A 19038-nucleotide genomic window follows, 5' to 3' on the forward strand; every position below is an offset into this window, starting at 1 on the left:
CCAAACTTCCTTTGATGCAGAGTGTGATTGACTTCCTACGTTATAAGTGCACATTGCCGGCTCATACTCAATTTTTTAACCGCCAGTATCCCCAAGTCCTTCTATACAGGGCTGTCCTAAATCCATTCTTACCCCAGGCTGAATTGATGCTGGGGATTGCCATGACCCAGGAGCAGGACTTTGCACTTGGACTTGTTGAACTTCCTGAGGTTTGCATAGGCTCACTCTGCAAGCCTATCAAGGTCCTTCTGGATGGCATTCCTTCCCTCCAGCAAATCAAAAGATGAAAAATGGTTTTTAATGCCTCAGAGATGAAAGATAGTTTTTGTTTGAGTTCTAACCTTAAAATCAATCAGCAATACTTCTATTATATATACTTAATTGCAGCTGGGCAAACTGAATTTAAATTTACTCTCCAACAAAATAGATTTATATAGTGGAAGGAGGTGGCACTTATAAGGTTATTTTGAAAGCAGAAACTTATTTTATACTAATCCATATACATAATCCGTAAGCTGATCCTCTTCTTTGTTGTTGCTGGTTTTTGTTAACTGCAAAGTATATCACATTTCAACTGTACATATTGAAGGCATAAGGAAAATGTAACACATATGCACCTCTTTCCTAGAGCTAGTTTCAAGCAGGTAGATATTCCCAAAAAGATCACAAAGTTAAGAAAATCTGAAGAAATGCGTTTTTTTATGTTTACCCTCTCCTTTTAAAAAAAAAACCCCGAAATGCAATTTTTTACATGTAATGAACATGTAGTAGGAAAGTTGACTTTTAGCAAAGAAAAGTCCTTTGATTTGGTTTCAACTTTTACTTCCTCACAGAGACATTCTTAATCAAGACAATCAAATGATGTTTCAGGATTTCTTACCATGCATAGATTGAAATCCATTCTGGATTTACATTTTTCAGCAAGAAAATGAAAATTTTCAGTGAAATTACAATTTTAGTGCATAAGAAGCATGTCATTTCACCATACTTTCTCTCATGAGAAAATTTCCATCAAAACACCATTTTAACAACAGTTCAAGGAATATTTCTCAATGGGAAAAGAGATTGAAAAAACATTAAGCATGACCATGTACTATGCAAAAGCTTTTGAGACATGCAATATTGTACAAAGTTTATCAATACACAGTTCAAGATGAAAACATAAACAGCAACTGAACAACAACTGTGATGAATATAAGAGGGTTCATTGTCATAATTTTTGAAAAACAAACCTTTTCCTGGAGTCTGAAAGTAGCCACAATTCAGCTAAGTAATACAGGCATTCAAGTAACATCCAACAAACATAACAGATCCAGTAACACTGTGGGTGAAAAAGACTGTCCCAAACCTTATTCCTTTGATAGCATCTACAAAGCAGAAATATACAAGGATTCCATCAAAGAAAAATGGATTTTAGTTTTCTCTCTAGATAAGCTCTTTCTCTTCAGAAATTAGCAGATACTTCCCTATGTGCATTTAGTTATATGGGGTTGCAAGTTATTTAAATTTCTCCAGCAAGTCCCTTCAGATGGGTTATTTCTTTCAAGGGAAACTCAATTTCAATCACAAACTGAACACACCATTTCCACCCCACTGGCTATTTTTAAAGAGCTTCCCTTTTTATCATCATCAAACCTATGGACTTTGAAATCTTGATGGAATTAAACTCCAATTCTGAAATACTGCTTTAAGCAGCCATTGCAAGGTACTGAAAAATGGAAACAATGAAGGATTAAGCCCATTTTACTACATGTCCAGGGACTGAAGAAAGCAACTCTGTGCCAGCACCTGGCATTTTTCATGGAAGTGCAGAAGGCTCAGCACTGTCCGTCAGGGTACACAGCGCCCAGTCTGTGCAGTGTTCATCATCGCTGTGATACACCACAGCCACCCATGGCACCCCTACTTCCAGGACCGTGGCTGTTGGGCCTAGGCAAGCTGACAACAGGGAGGCAGCCAAGGCAGAATGCCTGGGATGAAGCGGAGTCGGTCATTCACCCTGGCAGCTATAGGTACAGAGATGCTGGTGGCCAAGGCATCCCACTCCCTGCAAGGGTTGTTTGAAAGCTCAGGCCCTGGGGGCATGTGGTGCAGGCTGAGGGTGTTGGGAGCTGGAGCTGGAAGGATTTTCCATCAGGCTACAGGGATCCACGCACACATATACATTACTGTAAATAAGGGGGGTGGGGAGCAACCCCAGCGCCACACGGCTGTCTAATTCAGAACATTCAGCAGTTTTTTTGTGGGGTTCGGTGTGGCTTTTCTTTTCACAAAACTGACAAAATCTGGCAACAATGCACCGTGTAAAAAAGTGACATTTTGACTCTAAGGAAGGAATTATTTGCAATTTGTTTTGAGCAGAAGCTTAGCTCGTGTCAGATGTGAACCTCCAGACAATCATTAGTTTAAACTGCCTGCTATGTGTTTAAAAATTTCAGTCAATTTAGAGCTGATCTGAATTGCAAATGGAATGGTAATAAGCCATTAGGGAATAACATATCTCTCTCTCACACTTGCAACCCTCTGCTTTAAGGGGCCTCGACTGCACTCGAATATGAAAATGCCACTTTAGTCATGCGCATTGACAACAAACATGGAGGGGTAGTGTCCAGCCTTGTAGAGTGGCACTTAGGAGGAGAAGATCAGGAGTGGCCACAGGAGCGAAGGAACAGGTGCAGCCTCTACAGTGAGCAAGAGGCAGCAGTCAGTTTTCCACAGAATAGTGTGGCTTGCTGATGGCACAGTAAAACACAGGCCTGGCATACAACTAGCACTTGGTGATTTGATTTCTGAGGATTTGAGGCACTTCTCATCCACTGTGAAGCCATTTTTTTGTGAATGAGTGTAGGCCTTGCATCACCTAAGATTTTCCAAACAACGTTACCTGCATTTCCTCAAAATTGGCTGCCTAACAACCTCCTGTGTTCAATGAGTGAAAAGATACAATGTTTTAATTCTTGAGCTTTCAGATTAAGATAGGGCTCTACAATACACCAATCCATTGATTACGAAATCTGCACAACTAAACCAGAGTAAATATCATACATGACAGCATTTAATAAATAATACTTAAGTAATTAAATTAATTAGTATACTATCCAAATTATATTTTCATACTGAAAAATATTTTAAATCACCTACTGATGTTTTATAAGTGTTCATAGGTGGAAAGACTTTCTTTCACTGCCCTATAGCCACTCTTGTGTAGCTGACAATTTTTTTTATACTGCCTCACAAAATCATATATGAAACTCATCTATTTCATGGTTTCTTGAGTCTGCAGCTGAGGCTGACTCCTTGTCCCACCATATCAGCTGATAAGCAACCTACTCTCTACATTCAAGCAAATTCCCATGCAGCGATAATGAAGGGAGAAATGCAGATCTGATCTGTATCTGTAAAAGCTGAATGCTGGTACTTTGGTATTAACCAGACCAGTAGATGTTCCCACACCACTGGATATTCTTGCAACCCTAGAGATGAACAGTTTCCAAATGGAATTCTGGGACTCCATTTGCTCCCTGAAGCTACATGTCTATATACAGGTCCTGGAGATTTTGTTTCTAGAGAACCTCTTTGTTGAGAGGGGACTCAACAGCAGACCACAGAGACCCTGCAGGGTCTCACCTCACAGGAGGTCCAGGACACAAACACCATGGCATTAGCACATTTGCCGGAATGGATTTCTGCAGACCATGCCTTCATTCTCAGGAGAGCATTAAAGTGGATATTCCATTGATTCCTTTACAGCACATCCACTCAATCCCCTCTGCTTTTCAGAGATAACGCCTTAAAATTGATGGCTGCAGGTGAATGTGGATATTACACCATATCACAACTTTCCTAGAAGGTTCATGTCAGCTCTTTCCAGCTGGCAATATGCTGGAAAGGGAATTGCTTGCACAGTACCTCTACGGAACTGCCATGCAGAGGAAAGTAAATGGCCATGAACAAAGAGGTCAATGTCAGACTGCTGAGCCGGAGGCTTTACATAAGTAGGAGGAATCTAAGCAAGGGAAATGCAACTCAGGTAAAACTGTGGGTGCAGATGAAAAGTACAGAAGCTTGATTAACCAGCTTCCCACACAGGACTGATAAAAGCCTCTCTGTCTGAGACTCAAACTGTACCTGCTAGAACACAAACATAACATGGCCTAATTCTATTGACAGAGTCTTCCAAAACTTGGTATGTATCAATATTTATACATGTACAGATATACGCATGTGTAACTTATTGAAAGAAATTCTATTCCACGAATATTATAAACGAGGTGACAAAATATTCTAATATTCAAAATTTCATGTTAGGAGTCTGGAGCAATATGAAGAAGCTTCCGACAGGGAAAACCTGAGGTTTGGGGTTGAATCACCTTTTCAAGGACAGGTACACCTAAAAATACCTGAGAATGCAAACTTTGAAGACAATTATGCACCAGCAAAAGACTTCCAAATTCTTTGTTTCCTGGGAACACAGCAGACTATTCACATCCCTGAAAGCCACATGAAGTAAATTAATCCTTTCCAATTATCTTTGCAAGCTATATTTGGGATAACAATTCCCTACTTTCATATGTACACATGTGGAGCTTCCCTTCATTTTAGTGAGATAAACGACGTTTCCAATTTGGATCATTGAAAAGGTCTGACATTCAGTATTTATTATTACAGCAAAGATTAAGAACAGTCCTACTGAACTCTAATATTTAAGGACTTAATCCTTTCAGAAGTGATATTATGGCACAGGACAATTAATATATTCCCAGAAGTATATCTTTCAAGCAAAAAATTTCCTGTGATAAATACAGAATTAAAGATGGCATTATATGTTAATTCAGATGGAAATGGAGTAGTTAAATGCTTCAAAATCTAAACTCTAGCTCATTACAATTTTCCCAGCATTTGTAATGTAATAAAAAAATTATAAAAATATAGTTTTTCTATTATATTGGGTTTAAGCAAGACAGCACACAGAATAAAATAGTCAGAATCTAGCAAAATATTTAAAGTTTAAAAAAATATAAAATCCTTTGCTTTAGTGACTTTTAGCAGTTCTGTATTTTAATGTCCTTAGATGAGGTATTCACAATTCACTCCATCAATTACTCTGGCAAAGTGTCTACATGCCAAAGTGCATGCCCTAAACTTATTTTAGCTTCCATACACAAATAGTTTAATTGACATAAATGGGTTCTTGTATGTACAAGTTACCCCTCATAATACAGATGATACACCTGCATAATCTGGTAGTTCAAAGATATATAAGGAAACTGTTGAGATTCAGGTATTTGCCTCATTTACATTTGAAAACTGAGTTCCTGTATTGAGGGTTCTTATCCTTAGTTGACATGTGACACAGGCCAAAGATCTGCAGTTGTATTTACTGAAAGTAAACCAACACAAACAGTGAAAGATATGAGCAACTGGGAGATGTGATTTCTTGGACTTTTAAATGTGTGTGTGTGATAGTCATATGCTTTTTGTGTCAGATATTTGGCTATCTAAATATTACTTCTCAGATGACATAGTCCTGAGAGCATGTAGCATAAATTAACGTATATCAGTTATGAAAAAAGAGTCATGTGAATGGAATCTGAAAGACAAACGATCATCTCTCAGCTGCAACTGAACATAATCTAAGCACAGAGTAATATTTTGGTTTGGTTAAAAGAAGAATGCTACAGGAATCAAAGGCTCAGACCTGGATTCCTTCCTTGTGTGAATACACCTGTTGACCGCAGTGGGATGGCTAATGCAATATGGCATAAACAATCAATGTCATATTTTAATTCCCAAGGAATGCCAATACAAGTGCATGATGTTCATGTGTATAAAAAATACATAGGAGAACATTATTGGCAGTGGCAGTGACCTGACTTACTTGAACACAGAAGGCAGGAAAGTTTTGTTCTTTGCATCCCAAATTGCCTTGTACCAGCTAACTGTGTCACAGGTTTCAGTAGCAGAGGTCAGGCCATAGACTGCTAAGTGAAAATTGGTGTAAAACAGAGTAGATGATTCATGGGAAGAAAGCACTTTGCCAGTGTAGAACAGAGTAAAGGGGGGATCATCATTCTTCCCTCAGAATATTTAATATTCTGTCTCTCAATGTATTCTACAGATAACCCAAATATTGTGTAGCTCCCTTGAAGGTTCAAAGCAAAGTTACAAAAAAATCTGATTTATATGGATCCTAGGACTGGATGCACAACTTATATGAGGTTCTGCACTGCGATTGTCCTCCGTCTTGATACCCACCAGACATTAGCATGGGATTCAACTTGTGCCACTCCGTTGGGCTGGTAGCAGCGATGTTAACTTGTCACAGAAGAGCAGTCTATAAAGGAATTGTGCAACTATAGTGCAAAGATAACCATTCTCTCACATAAAAGCAAGCAAAGACAAAAGCAAGTTTAGGTGATACGCAAATCAAGCTTTCAAAAACGCAGTCATTTTGGGTCAGTCACTGCAGATTTCTTTTATACTGAAATACATTTTAATCAAGAAACTCCAGGTTCGAATTGTGAAAATTCAGTTCTTGACTCTAAATCTGTCTATACACTTGCTAATAGATACTGAAGAGGTTTCTTAAGCAGTAGAATGGCAAACACACCTCTTCTGGAAATGTATTTGTGTGAAAATACTGATATGCACTTATTTCATTAGAAGGGTTTAGTGGCCTTTTCCAAACAGAGGACACCTAAAGAAAAGCACCATGCCCTGAGATTAATTCAAATTCTTCCACAGAGCAGCAGTTCTTACCACAGTAAATCCAGAGGGAAAACAGAAAATTTGGAGGCAAAGTTCCATCTCTTACAGTGTTACTAATTTTGGAGTACCCAACTGCAGTCCATCCAAGCTACTGCATGGTCCTGTTTCTGAATCCATGCTACACCTGCTGCAGGAGATAGAATCTGCTCCTATAAAGTTGGAGCTGAATGTGGTACAGCCTTGCACAAATGGAAGAAATCAAGGCAGCTGCTTCCTACAACCATTTGAATGCAGGAAGGGGTAAATCTGCATAAAGAGCATAAAGAGTGCCTCCTCTATATGTATCTACAGAATTCAGTCCTGGCCTTCACTTCCCATCTTCCAAACATGGGTTTTATTCAAAGAATGAGACATGATAGAATGCATGTGGATAGGAGACAACATGTGCCTGGAAGCTAGTGACAGAGAGAGGTGAAGGTAACAACCCCATGTGAAGGTGAAGACAAAGATGCACAGTGTAGTTCATCTCATGCAGACACAAGCTGAGAAGTCCTGTTTCTGTGAACACAAAAATCCTGGACAACCTGACCATTCCCTTAAAGAAAAACAGCCCTTCCCCAGATGAATCTGTATGAAATGTTCTATCCTCGTTGATACAAAATAGAACACATAGCAAGAAGTGAACAAAAAGAAACACAAAAGAACTGCTTTTAAAGCTTAGCAGATCATGCTATGGTAATGTACAGAAAGGAATGACTAAGATACTGAATCACAATGTTATCTAATGACTTCTCAGAATGTGGTGTGAAGCAGTAACTCTTTGCTGGATATCATTGTGGGCATTGCTGTCCTCTCTGCTTCATTCGCTTTCATGCATTGATGTGTGGGTACAAATTACTGATGTTTGCTTTCTATTATTATTTTTTATTTGTATATATATTTCATTATTCAGCTGACATTTATTTTCATTCTAGTTCATTAATGCACAATATTAAACTGTCTTATTACTGCTGACTTATTCAAACCTCCAAACTCTCCGTTGTATACAGTTTTTCCCTCAAAGCTATGGCATGATTTAAGAAAGATGGGATTGGACATACAAACAAGAGTTTATGTGAGACGAGATCTCATGCCTTAAATATATATATATGAAGGCATAAATATATATTTTCTTAAATAATTAACATATTTTCTTATAAAAATATATAAGGTATTGTCCCGGTATGAAGGTATTTCGCACTGAAATACCAAATTATACGTTTGGGTTTTTACCCTCTGCCAAGCAACAGATAGATCAGTCCCAACATGTTAGTATTTACAGTAAAATATTTTTTTTATGTACTCTCATCATGCTGTTTGTTTAAAAAATTTTTAATCAAAATGAAACAAAACAATCACTACTAATGTTCTACACAGCTACTTTGCAGTTGTTCTTTCTGCTTCACAGTGACTTCATAAAATTTATCTGTTTCATTCTCAATGAATTTTTATATATGAAAGAGGAATTTTTATTCAGAGACTGACACTTCTCTACCATCCCTTCTCTCCCTTTCTAAAACTGCAACGTGCAAGAAACAAATGTAAATTCTCCCATAGTTTAAGATAAGAACTGTGCCATAGTTTAAGAGAAGAATTGTGCTTTGTTTCTCATACTGAAAGTTGGTGGGAGCTGGGAGTGGTAGGGTTTGGGTTCTTTGCTTGTGGGTTTGGTTTGGGTTTTAAAAAATATTTTAGCAAAATACAAACTTTTTCAAATGGTGAAAATCCATTTCCCTACATATTTAGGGTCCTACAGCACACCACAGTGATTAGAAACTGGCCATTTTGAAGCTGGGTTGTGTCTGACAAATAGAATATATCTAGGAAATGGGGAAATACTGCTTGAAATATCAAGGACTATTTCCAAGACAATAGCTCTAAAAACAAGACATCCACTGTAGAGTCAATCCATTTGTCCATGTACTTATGTGCCTTACACGACTCTAGAAAACACTATTCCCAGATATTAAGGCTCATCTCATCTTTAAAAGCCTCATTAGAACAGGATAAGAATACATCCACAGAGCAGTGGTAGGAAGGATGGCACATCTTCGCAATTCAAGTAGGTATAGGCTGCAATCACAAAGCAGTCAGTTATCTCACCCCCTGGAGCAGCCAGAGAGAACTGGTGCGAAAAGTACCAAAAAGGGTGGGCTTCAGCAAGGCAGTGGGCAAGCAGAAATCCAACAGTAGACTGGATCCTTCGTGTTGGAAAAAAATGGAGCAAGATCACTAGTTCAGTGGTGGTTGTGGATCACATACTACGAAATGATAGGAAGATTGTGGGAACAGATATGTGTTCTAAGGTTTAACTTCGAACACAGTTGTCCACTCTGCTGGTATATAAGCCTAACATATCCTTTCAGGTGATTTATGTAATGCAGATTACAGAAGCATAATTGTCTGTCTTCTGATACTAAGTCCATTAACATCAGAATTAGATATGTCATCTCTATCCAGTATGCATTATTTTACTCATCATTACATATTTATTCCTTTATCAGATTTTTGTTAAAATGAGCTTCACTGCAGACAAAAGACCTGAATAATTTGATATGCAATAAATGTGTCCTTGTAGCCCTGTTTCCTTAAACAGAGAAAATAATATGGTTAGATTAGCTCAAATGACAATTCACTGTCTTATATTAGGTTCACTAGGTTACAGAGGGAAACATTCATGCACCCTCAAATGAAAGGGTTCAAAAAAGTGACAGAAGGCATACTTAATTAGTTGACTGGATTGTTCAATCCTTGCATAAAGGCATGAGCTCTGCTTTAGTGAAGAAGCAAGCACTGACAGAAGTTAATGCCTCAGAGATTCTGCTTTAAACATTTTAGACTCTTGTCAAAATTATAATTGCATTCATATGAGATTTCATATATTTGGTTTTGCAGGGGGTTGATCTAATTTTACCTTGTAGGATTTTTTTAGCTAGAAAAGAGAATTGAATACATAGAAAAAACACAGGGGGATGACATGCATCAGGAGCAATTGTGTAGATGTTGTACGAAACACCTTGCAAAAATGCTACTTGTCTGAAAGGCACTTGTAGTAAGAGAGTGGGACAAAAAATGACAAACAGAAAAAGACAGACAGATGGAAGAACAAAGAAGCAGTGACACAGTTGGTCAGTGTGATAGGCAGCATTCTCAGCACATCCCTACTCTGACAGCTGTCAAAAATTTATTAAACTTCACAGCAAAAGAGGCAGAGTTTTAAAGAGGCATCTCTTACAAAAAAAAAAAGTGAGGTGAGACAAGCTAAAAATCTTAAATCTGTGAAACATTTAACTTTATTGCTCTGAAATCCTTTACTTCTAAGGGAATAAAAATAAAGTTACTTGGTTTTCTGTTGTCTGTATTCCTAGACCCATACTTTAGCACAAAACACTTTTTATTCATTGATAGACTGTATTGTCTTAATGTAATTGAAGAAATCCTTATTTTCACTTCAAATTCCCTAACCCTCCAGAAAACTGACATGCCATCCCTATAAGAAGAAAGCTCCTTTTGCTCTGAACACTTTTGCCATTTCCAGGCATGCCAGACATTTGCAGGGTGTCAGCTGTGAAGGAAACATGAATATGTTCACATGATCAACAGCTGCACTGTGAAAATGCCTATGGGCCGGGGAAATATTCTAGACCCATACCCATCATCTCTACATGCTGTGAAGTGATTAAAAGGTTAAGCCTAAGAGTTACCAGGAAGCCAGGAATTTTTGAGGGCAGAAAAAGACGGAAACTGATTTTCTGTGACATTCAGAATGGATAAAATTCATCCTTCTTCAGGACTCTTGTACAAGAGGTGTTCCTAACAGCACCCTTGTTTCAAAATAATTCTAAGCAGCAAAAATCAAACTTAGACATTCCAACAGTGGAATTATGAATCATAACATTGCCTGAAAACCTATCAATAATTCCTTGAGCCATATGCAAAATCTTATACAGTTTTTCTAAAGCTTGTGAACAGTTTGAGAGCTATTCCTTCATTTCCATTTCCTGTCATTACATGCTCTTGTAAAAAGTCCCCCTCCAACTTTCTTGTAGGCCCATTTTAGGTACTAGGAAGCTGCTATAAGGTCTCCCTGGAGCCTTCTCCAGGCTGAAGATCCCCAACTTTCTCAGCCTGTCTTCTAGGAGAGGTAATCCAGACCTCCAATTGTCCTTGTGGCTCTCCTCTGGACTCACTCCAACTGGTTTTTTGGAGGCCAAAGAGATGAACACAGCACTCCGGGTAGGGTCCACAAGAGCAGAGTATTGTGGGAGGATCACCTCTCTAGATCTGCTGGTTACACTGCTTTTGGTGCAGCCCAGGACAGGCTTGGTTTTCTGAGCTGGAAGCTCAGGTCATCTTGAGCTTCTCATCGACCAACACCCCAAAGTCCTCCTCACAGATGCTCTCAATCTGTTCTCTACCCAGCCTGTACTTGTACTTGGGATTGCTCCGACCAAAGGACCTTGCAAACACTTTGAGAGCTATTCTTTGGCCTTGTTGAACTTCCTGAGGTTTGCAAAGACCCACCTCTTAAAAGCCTGCCAAGGTCCCTCTGGATGGCATCCCTTTCCTGCAGAATATCAACAGCTTGCTGTCATCAGCACACTTGCAGAGGGTACACTCAATCCTACCATCCCTGTTGCCAACAAAGATGTTACACAGGAGCACAAATACCTTGGGAAGCCTGCTATTGATCTAAATCAGTAATGGGATTCCCTATAGAATAATGCAAAAACTGGGGGAAGGAGACAGGAGATAAATTAAGAGCTACTCTGCAAGCTACTCTTGTCTCACTAGAATTCAGCATCTTAGATTTATGTTTGCTTCCTCTCACTGGTCTGCCTCATTTCTATTGTTCTGTTTCTGCTATTACCCAGCAGGCTCTTGAAAAGGGTGCAATTTGCACTTGCTTTTACAAAATATTTCATTGGTGACAGCTCTATTATTTCAAGTAATCCAGGTTGAAGTTCTGCAAATGACTTCTAAGTCAAAAAAACCAAATCTTTATACAGCCCTTGGTGAGCATTGGTACATTTGTTGTTAAAGAGTGTCACTCCCCTTTGCACACCCACACTACACAAGAACAGAATTTGTAGCTGCTACTCCAAGAACCTATAGGAGGAAAACTGGCTCACCACATTTAATGATACTTCTCACTTACAAAAGAGTGGCAGCTTGGCATGTTGCAAGTCACTGTGCTACAAGCACATGGGTGGTGGAGTCATTTTCCACATCTCACAGGTAAGGCACTGCCATCATAAGCTCAAGACAGTAGAACATACTATATTAATACCAGTAACACCCATGTTCGAAACTTCCCCTGGCATTTAAGGAGTCCCTGTCTGAAGGCTAATTTCAGCAGTTTCAGCATGGTTGCCCTCCTGCATATCCTTTATATATCAGTTGTCTAACGTGCAGTTTACCAAGTTGTCTTCCACCTGTCCTCTGCCTGGACCCAAAGCCAGTTCTGTACACTGAACTTCAACAACTACAATAAAACCATTCTCAGTTCAGTCACTCTGCAATATTAGCCTGTCAGCCCTTCAGATAACGTCCATGAGTGGTCCTCCTGAAATGCATGCATACCTTAATATCTGTGCAAACATACAATAATTAATATTTAGACAACTTAATACTAGATTTTTTTATTTAAAAGTATTCCAGTAAAACAGGTGTTCATCATTTTGCTTTTGCTCTCTACTGGTAAGACATTCCATTATCAACAGAACACATTGAAAATAAGAATTTTCCAGGCTGCAGTCCTTGAGTTTGTTGATGATAGATCCTTTATTTCCTCTCTATTTTTGAGACATATCCATGTCAGCATATGTTAAAGGCAAAAAAATTACCCAAGTTTCACTTGGTTTTTTCTAAGCTGCAGAAACCACTTCCCAATCCAGAATTAAACATTAGACTTGAAAAAGTCATCTACATAAGAAAAGCATCTCAGACTGTCACAAAAAGATCTTCCATTTCAGTCTACCTTGAGAAAAATTGGAAATCCCTACAAATAGATGATGTAAACACAGATGATGTAAACCACAAACAAATGTCAGAGAATGCATCCTGCTTCTCACTTACACGATCCCAGAACTGTTCTTTTCGTTGTATGTGGTGTCATGTTTATCTATGACCTCAACTTTACATGCAAGGTAGATATGAAAAAGAAGGTATTACCTCTGCCATAAAAAACTTCCAGCATAAACTGGACACTGGCAACGCAGTGCAGGCAAGTTTGGACCTTGAGGGGAGAAGGAAAGCTTTACACAGGATCTGAAGCATTGGTCTGCTCTAAACAAATATCTGGTCCATTGTCATGTTTCTAAAAATGGCAAGTGGGACATGATTGGGAAGAGGCCATTAGAGACAGGCAGCTCTCTTATTCTCAGGTCCTCTGTAGATATGAGGTGTTGAACATTCTGGAGTGCATAGTGAATGCAACCATCACACTGAACATTACTGTGGGCCTGTTCTGTACAAACCTGGATATTCTTACTTTAAAATCTTATACATTGGTTTTCCAAAATTGCCAGCTGCAGCAAATTCCACAACTTGTTCTGTGTCAATGATTTCTTTTTTTGTTTGCTTTAGATCCTTCTTTGGCTGGAAAAATCAGAAAAAATATCTGCTAAAAAGGGCTTGAATTTGTGTTGGTAAAAATTAAAGAGTCTGAAGAAAAAAAAAAGAGGAATTGTCTACCTGATAGCAATCAGGAATGGGGAACGAGGTGCAAAAGCAGCAAAAATTATTCCAGAGGACAGTCAGAAAGGAATTTGGCTCAATGTCACAAATAGCCCAAATTCCTCTTTAGGTTTCTACTTATATGAGTGAAATCTTGGCTAAAACCAGCATACTGAGATATGCGTAAGAGCACAGTTCATTCATTTGACTGAAAATAAATGAGATCACCTCATTTCTCTTACATCTAGTAACATTGGAAAAGCTTGGTTTTATCTACAGAAGTTAAGGTGCCTGTAGACTGTTGAAAGAATTGCTTAGGTCCATTTCTGCCAGCAGGCACTTTTTCTCCAAGATCAGCAGCTTCATCATGAAGTCAGTCTGCCTCACAAACTTTGATCAGAGGAATCTTCACCTATTCTCCCAAAGAAAAAGAAATTTGACTGAAGAAACATCCTTTAATTTCAAATCAAAATACTAAATTGAAGCAAATCTCTACTCAAAAGTGATCACAGAACTTACTTGTTTTTAGAAAAGGGTATTACCGTGTTCAAGAGGGAAGATGATACAAAGTAAAGAAAGGGTTTGGGGTGGATGGGCGTTGTTGCTGAGCAAACAGTGATGCTCTGTCAGTCTAATCATCGTTCATTGTTCTATGTACGGTGATGGGTAAAGAGAAATGCATTTATGTAGGTCTGGAGAGAATACTGAATGTAAAATTTTATACTGGAAGTATAGAGTCAGAAGTCCAGAAATAAAATTTAATACCTCTTGTATGTCAAGGCAGATCAATTTCAAGTAGAAAAAAAGTACACAATTTTATGGGATCTTCTAGAAACACCAATTTTACCCCCTTATATTTCCTCCCCTCTCTGATTTTTTTCAACAAACTCTCCATAAAAAGGAAATATGAATGATGGAGTGCACTTGGAATTCAACCTTAAAATCAAATAATTAACCCTGACATCTTCAGCACTTAAAAATTATTCTTTTTTTTTTTTAACTGATGTTTTAGTTATTTTCATTGTTGCAATGCAGTAGCTTTTAATCAGATTTACATAATTAAATGCTCTCCTCTGACACAGACTGCATTTCTATCACAGCCTCATTTAAGCCACATAGCATGAGTTAACGTAATCAGGAATAGTTTCCACATACCTAGGAATCAATTTTCAAAATTCCCGTGCTGTTTGTATTGTGTAACTAGGAAAATGCATTATTCTGAACATTCATTTTAATCCTTTTTCAGGACCGTAAACATTTTTCATGGTTCTCTTCTTCATATTTCCTTCTGGATCCCTCACTTGTCCTTTTGAATGTTATGCACACAAGTGGTTTTTCGTTCCTTCTCCCTTGCAGTACATTTGTGCTCTGGACTTTATAGCCTCACTGACACCTAAATGGATGCAGCTCTTCTACCCCTACATGTCACATCAAATCTGAAATCTTTTGTGATCAATGAAGTGTTGATTTGTTTTACCTATGTTGATTAGCATTTGTGGCCTTTCAATGCCTCACAAAACAGAGGAGCTCTAACAGCCAGATTTGTTCCAGTCTGAACTCCTAAACCAACTTCTAGGAAATGCAGGGACAGATAAAGATGCATACACATACATGCACATCCACGTGTATATAAGCCTTTTCAGTTAGATTATTAATTGCAGGAATCTGTGTTACTTCTAAATGGAATGTTTTGGTTCTGGATCTCAGGAAATCTAATTCCTCTTTGTATTTAAAGCCTCTCTTTTTCTGAGAAAGAATGATTGAGGATATGCTTTTTAACTTACAAAATTTTGTCATATAATATCTTATGACTAACTGGCCCTAGTGGTTCTGGAAAAAAAGCTTACACAATTCTGCCTAATTAATATGTTTGTCCTGATGGACATCTTTTGGAGTGTATGAGGAATGGGTAGTGGTCCATGCAAATGTAGGATTGAAGGATCATTACCAGGTATTCATGAAGTAATGGAAATAGTAATCAAAGAGGATGAGAATTATTATCTGTATTGGTTTGGGGTCTGTAAGAAAGCGAGATCTCTCATTAACTCACTTTAGGTTAAAAACAAAAAATAAAACTTTTTTTTTGCCCTATATCTGAGATTAAAATAGACTTACTGCCACAAATACAAGCCCTCTACAGACATGCAGGAAATATTAAAGAATCTCAAAAGGAAGTAGTGGGAGTTTTTTATGGCTTTTTTTTTTTTAATAATCCTGGTTTTACTTTTCCGATACTCTCAAGCCTTACTGAAACTTTACTATGATAAAAAGGAGGGCTGCTGAAGCAGGACATGTGCTTTTGGCAGGTTTGGAGGTGATATCTGTTTCTGCATTTGGAGTCACTGCTCTCACTGTACCAGCTTCTATTGTCCAACTTACAGGGTGTTCCAACAAGGAAAAGGGGGGATGGAGGTAGGTGCTTCCCTAAGGACTACAAAAGGTGGCCTTTATAAAGCAGCATGTATGCTAAGATCTTCTGAGGAGAATTAGGCATTAAAACCAGAAAACGAAAATACCCTCCAGCCCTACAGACACAGCAATGAAAACAAACCACTTTTCCTTCACTCAAATATTTAAAATATTAAAACTTTGAAAGTTCTCCAAATGGAATCCAATTATGCTCACAACCAGAGGCTAATTTCCCCAACTCTCTGAGCCACTGATGCTCAGCAACAGTCTGAGCGGTTTTGCACTCTTAAAATCTAGGGCAGCTGACAGTCAACAGATCTACTTTGCTGAGAAGATTTGCTGTTAATTTTGTCCAGGTTCTGTTTTCCAGTGCCGGTCAATGTTTTCCAAGTAAACTCATCCATGAATTCATGTAAAGACTCAACTTAAAGCCCTTAGGCACTGATGGATCTATTTTCAGTCCTTTAGATGCAGTCCTAACTCAGTCAAAAGGTAGGCATTTTTTTATGCAATATAGTAATTATTTATAAAATCTTAAATTAGTGCAACTATTCAAGCACCTTAAAACATTGAGATGCTATCTCTGAAAGTATTTAACCTAAATGATCAAAACCTGAGAGCACTTAGAAAAAGGATATAAAAAATCTGGCCTTTACAAAACAATGCCACACAGAAAGTCTGTTTATCATTGTCTCAGTGACAATCTAGGGCAAAAAGTCAATATACATTCCTTGGAAGGCCAGATGGAGGGTGGAGAGGAAAAGGGAAGAAAGAGAGGGTGAAAGAAAGAAATGAAAGTAATTTAATCCCTGAGCCATCAAAGTTTTTCTGGTGCATGTGTAACTTTAGGAAGCTGAATAGCTCACTGAGGGACAACATGCTGGTCAGTGTTTGCTGGCTACACCTGAAGTCATCTGGCAATCTTCACACTCCTACAAGTATTGTGTTGGCCACAAATGCCTTGTGAAAGTGCACTTTTGTCAAAACAGACACATTTTTCTGTCAAAATAAGCTTGAGATCAAGTCAGTACTGAAAGCAGCAATCAGCAGGTGAGTAAAAGTGTATTATGCCAGTCAACAAGGAATGGATCAAAATGCCATCCTTCTGCCAAAAGATGACCAGGCAGTCTGTCTGTCATGTTCTACCTGTCTTTTTTCTTATTATAATAAATGTCAATTGCTGCTGGAAATAGTCTCATTTAAGCTAAGCAATTGTGAAATCCATAACTTCACTATCTCATCCCTACCACTTACATTATGCCCTATCTACTCAAAACTTGAAAAGCCACTGATAATATTTAAACTGTCTCTCGCAAGCCATATGTCAATAGAGCACAGCAGTTCTGACTATTAGGGATCTGCTTGCTATTGTATAATCTCTCTGTATTTGGTCTCACTTGTGCAAAACTGAAGCATTCAAATGACTGCGCTATGACTATTGAGATAACGCCCATTATGGCAAGGATCTAGGTCACTGGTATTAGAGCTGAGTCACGTCGCCAGTAATAAAAACACTGATGCTCTTTGGGAAAAAAAGCAGCTGGGCTTTCTCCTCTAAATAAGTTTTAAGGCCTGTAGGCAGGAAAGGATGACATTAACATGTTTTACTTCTCCATGAAGCGTCTATCGGGCAATACATAGTGTTTGTTGTGCAAGTCATATGGTCCTCTGTCTGGAGGGAACTAGTACCTTGACAGGAGTAACACAATAATTTCAGAAGAGATTCTCAGAGTAAATAACAAGGCATGTCAATTAAGCTCTTACATACATGCTAGACTTTAAATAAAAATATCTTAGTTTCATTGGTTTGGAAGTTTCCTTCATTCTTTCTAAGATGGGCACTCATTCATTTCCAGCAAATGATTTTGCTACTCTGTCATTTAATATGTTTAATTTTTTTCTCTCTCTCTTTTAAAATCTGCTCATTCAAATAGACCCTGCTTGACACCAAACTGAAATAGATTTCTGCTATGGTTTAGATAGTGGACAGAACACGCTCAGCCAGTCAAGAATTAATTCAAAGTGGTGTCCAGTTCTACACACAACACAAAATTCGCACCCTCCTAGGCATGACAGCCCAAAGCCTAAATTTCCAAAACGAGATCTAATATTCCACATTTTTTTCCTAAGCAAAATAAATGTCATTTTTTACCCCTCATTAAGAGGGCATGCATAATATTTCCTCAAGTTCTAAGGGGATCCATGTCAAATTTGGATTATTTTTCTTGGGTTTTCTTGCTTATACTAAGAGAAAAGCATATCCTCTTTCTATGATAAAAACACACTGCTAAGATTATAAACAGAGACAAGGGAAACAGCATACTTGTCATAGATAATACAACCAAATAGCATTCAGAAATAGTACAATTATCCCGTGGTGCATACATCAAAATACATCAAAGTTCCAGTATCTTCTGTGTCCAGGAAGTTTATTTAAAACAGCCTGCAATTAAAATTTTAGATGAAAGAGAGGTTTGACCTGCCTTTTGAAGCCTAGAGAAGGACACCATTCTGAATTACAGTGTGTCTTAATGTTATGTTAGATATTTTCTTATATTTTCAGGTGCCAGATTTCAAACAGATCTTTTAAGAATACCAAAGTAAGTCAGATCTAGTTTTAAGAGAGCCAAGTGTAAGCAGCTTCACAGTTATGACCAACTTGACACTTAAACTTCTAAGTTACCTGATTGTTTTTTAATACATGTATTAAACACATCAAAAAAAAAGTAGGAAACTGAAATCCAAGCTTTTATCTTCTTACCAGCCCTGTCACTACACACACTGACAGATTGCAGTAATGGTGAAAAGACTTTGCAGGGTCACACAGGTAAGCTTATATTTGTGAAAAGAAGCTGAAGAAACTTTCTGATCTTCAACAGAACTACTCAGTAATTTATGAAGACTTTTCATTATATCTTCCTGTGGATGGTTAATGCATTACTGAATGCCTGCGCAAACTTCTTCCAACCAAGTGGACAATATTAGGAGAATTTCTTCAGTAACTTCTTTATCCACAATACACCTTATTCTTAAAAAAAAAAAAAAATTAAAAAAAAACCAAAATAAAATGTTTTCATTAAATTTTAAAAAATCCAAAACTCACTCAGTCCTGACTGCCTGTCACACACACTCCTGCAACAGAATAATGACCAGAGTAAGAAACTGACAATCTTTTCATACGTCAGTAGAGTTTCATTCTTCTTT

General features: G+C 38.0%; 1 protein-coding gene across 6 annotated transcripts in view; it reads right to left on the bottom strand.

Moving 5' to 3' along the window:
• LOC125327872 overlaps positions 1-19038 on the bottom strand; it is a 294758-nt gene that overhangs the window by 10745 nt on the left and 264975 nt on the right. For all 6 annotated transcript variants that reach the window (XR_007204430.1, XR_007204429.1, XR_007204428.1 and 3 more), the window contains one exon: positions 133-18862. The gene's annotated coding sequence lies outside the window, so the exon portion shown is untranslated. The remainder of the gene's footprint in view (positions 1-132; positions 18863-19038) is intronic.

This window comes from Corvus hawaiiensis, chromosome 1 (genome assembly GCF_020740725.1).
Source record: "Corvus hawaiiensis isolate bCorHaw1 chromosome 1, bCorHaw1.pri.cur, whole genome shotgun sequence".
Taxonomy (NCBI): Eukaryota; Metazoa; Chordata; class Aves; order Passeriformes; family Corvidae; genus Corvus; species Corvus hawaiiensis.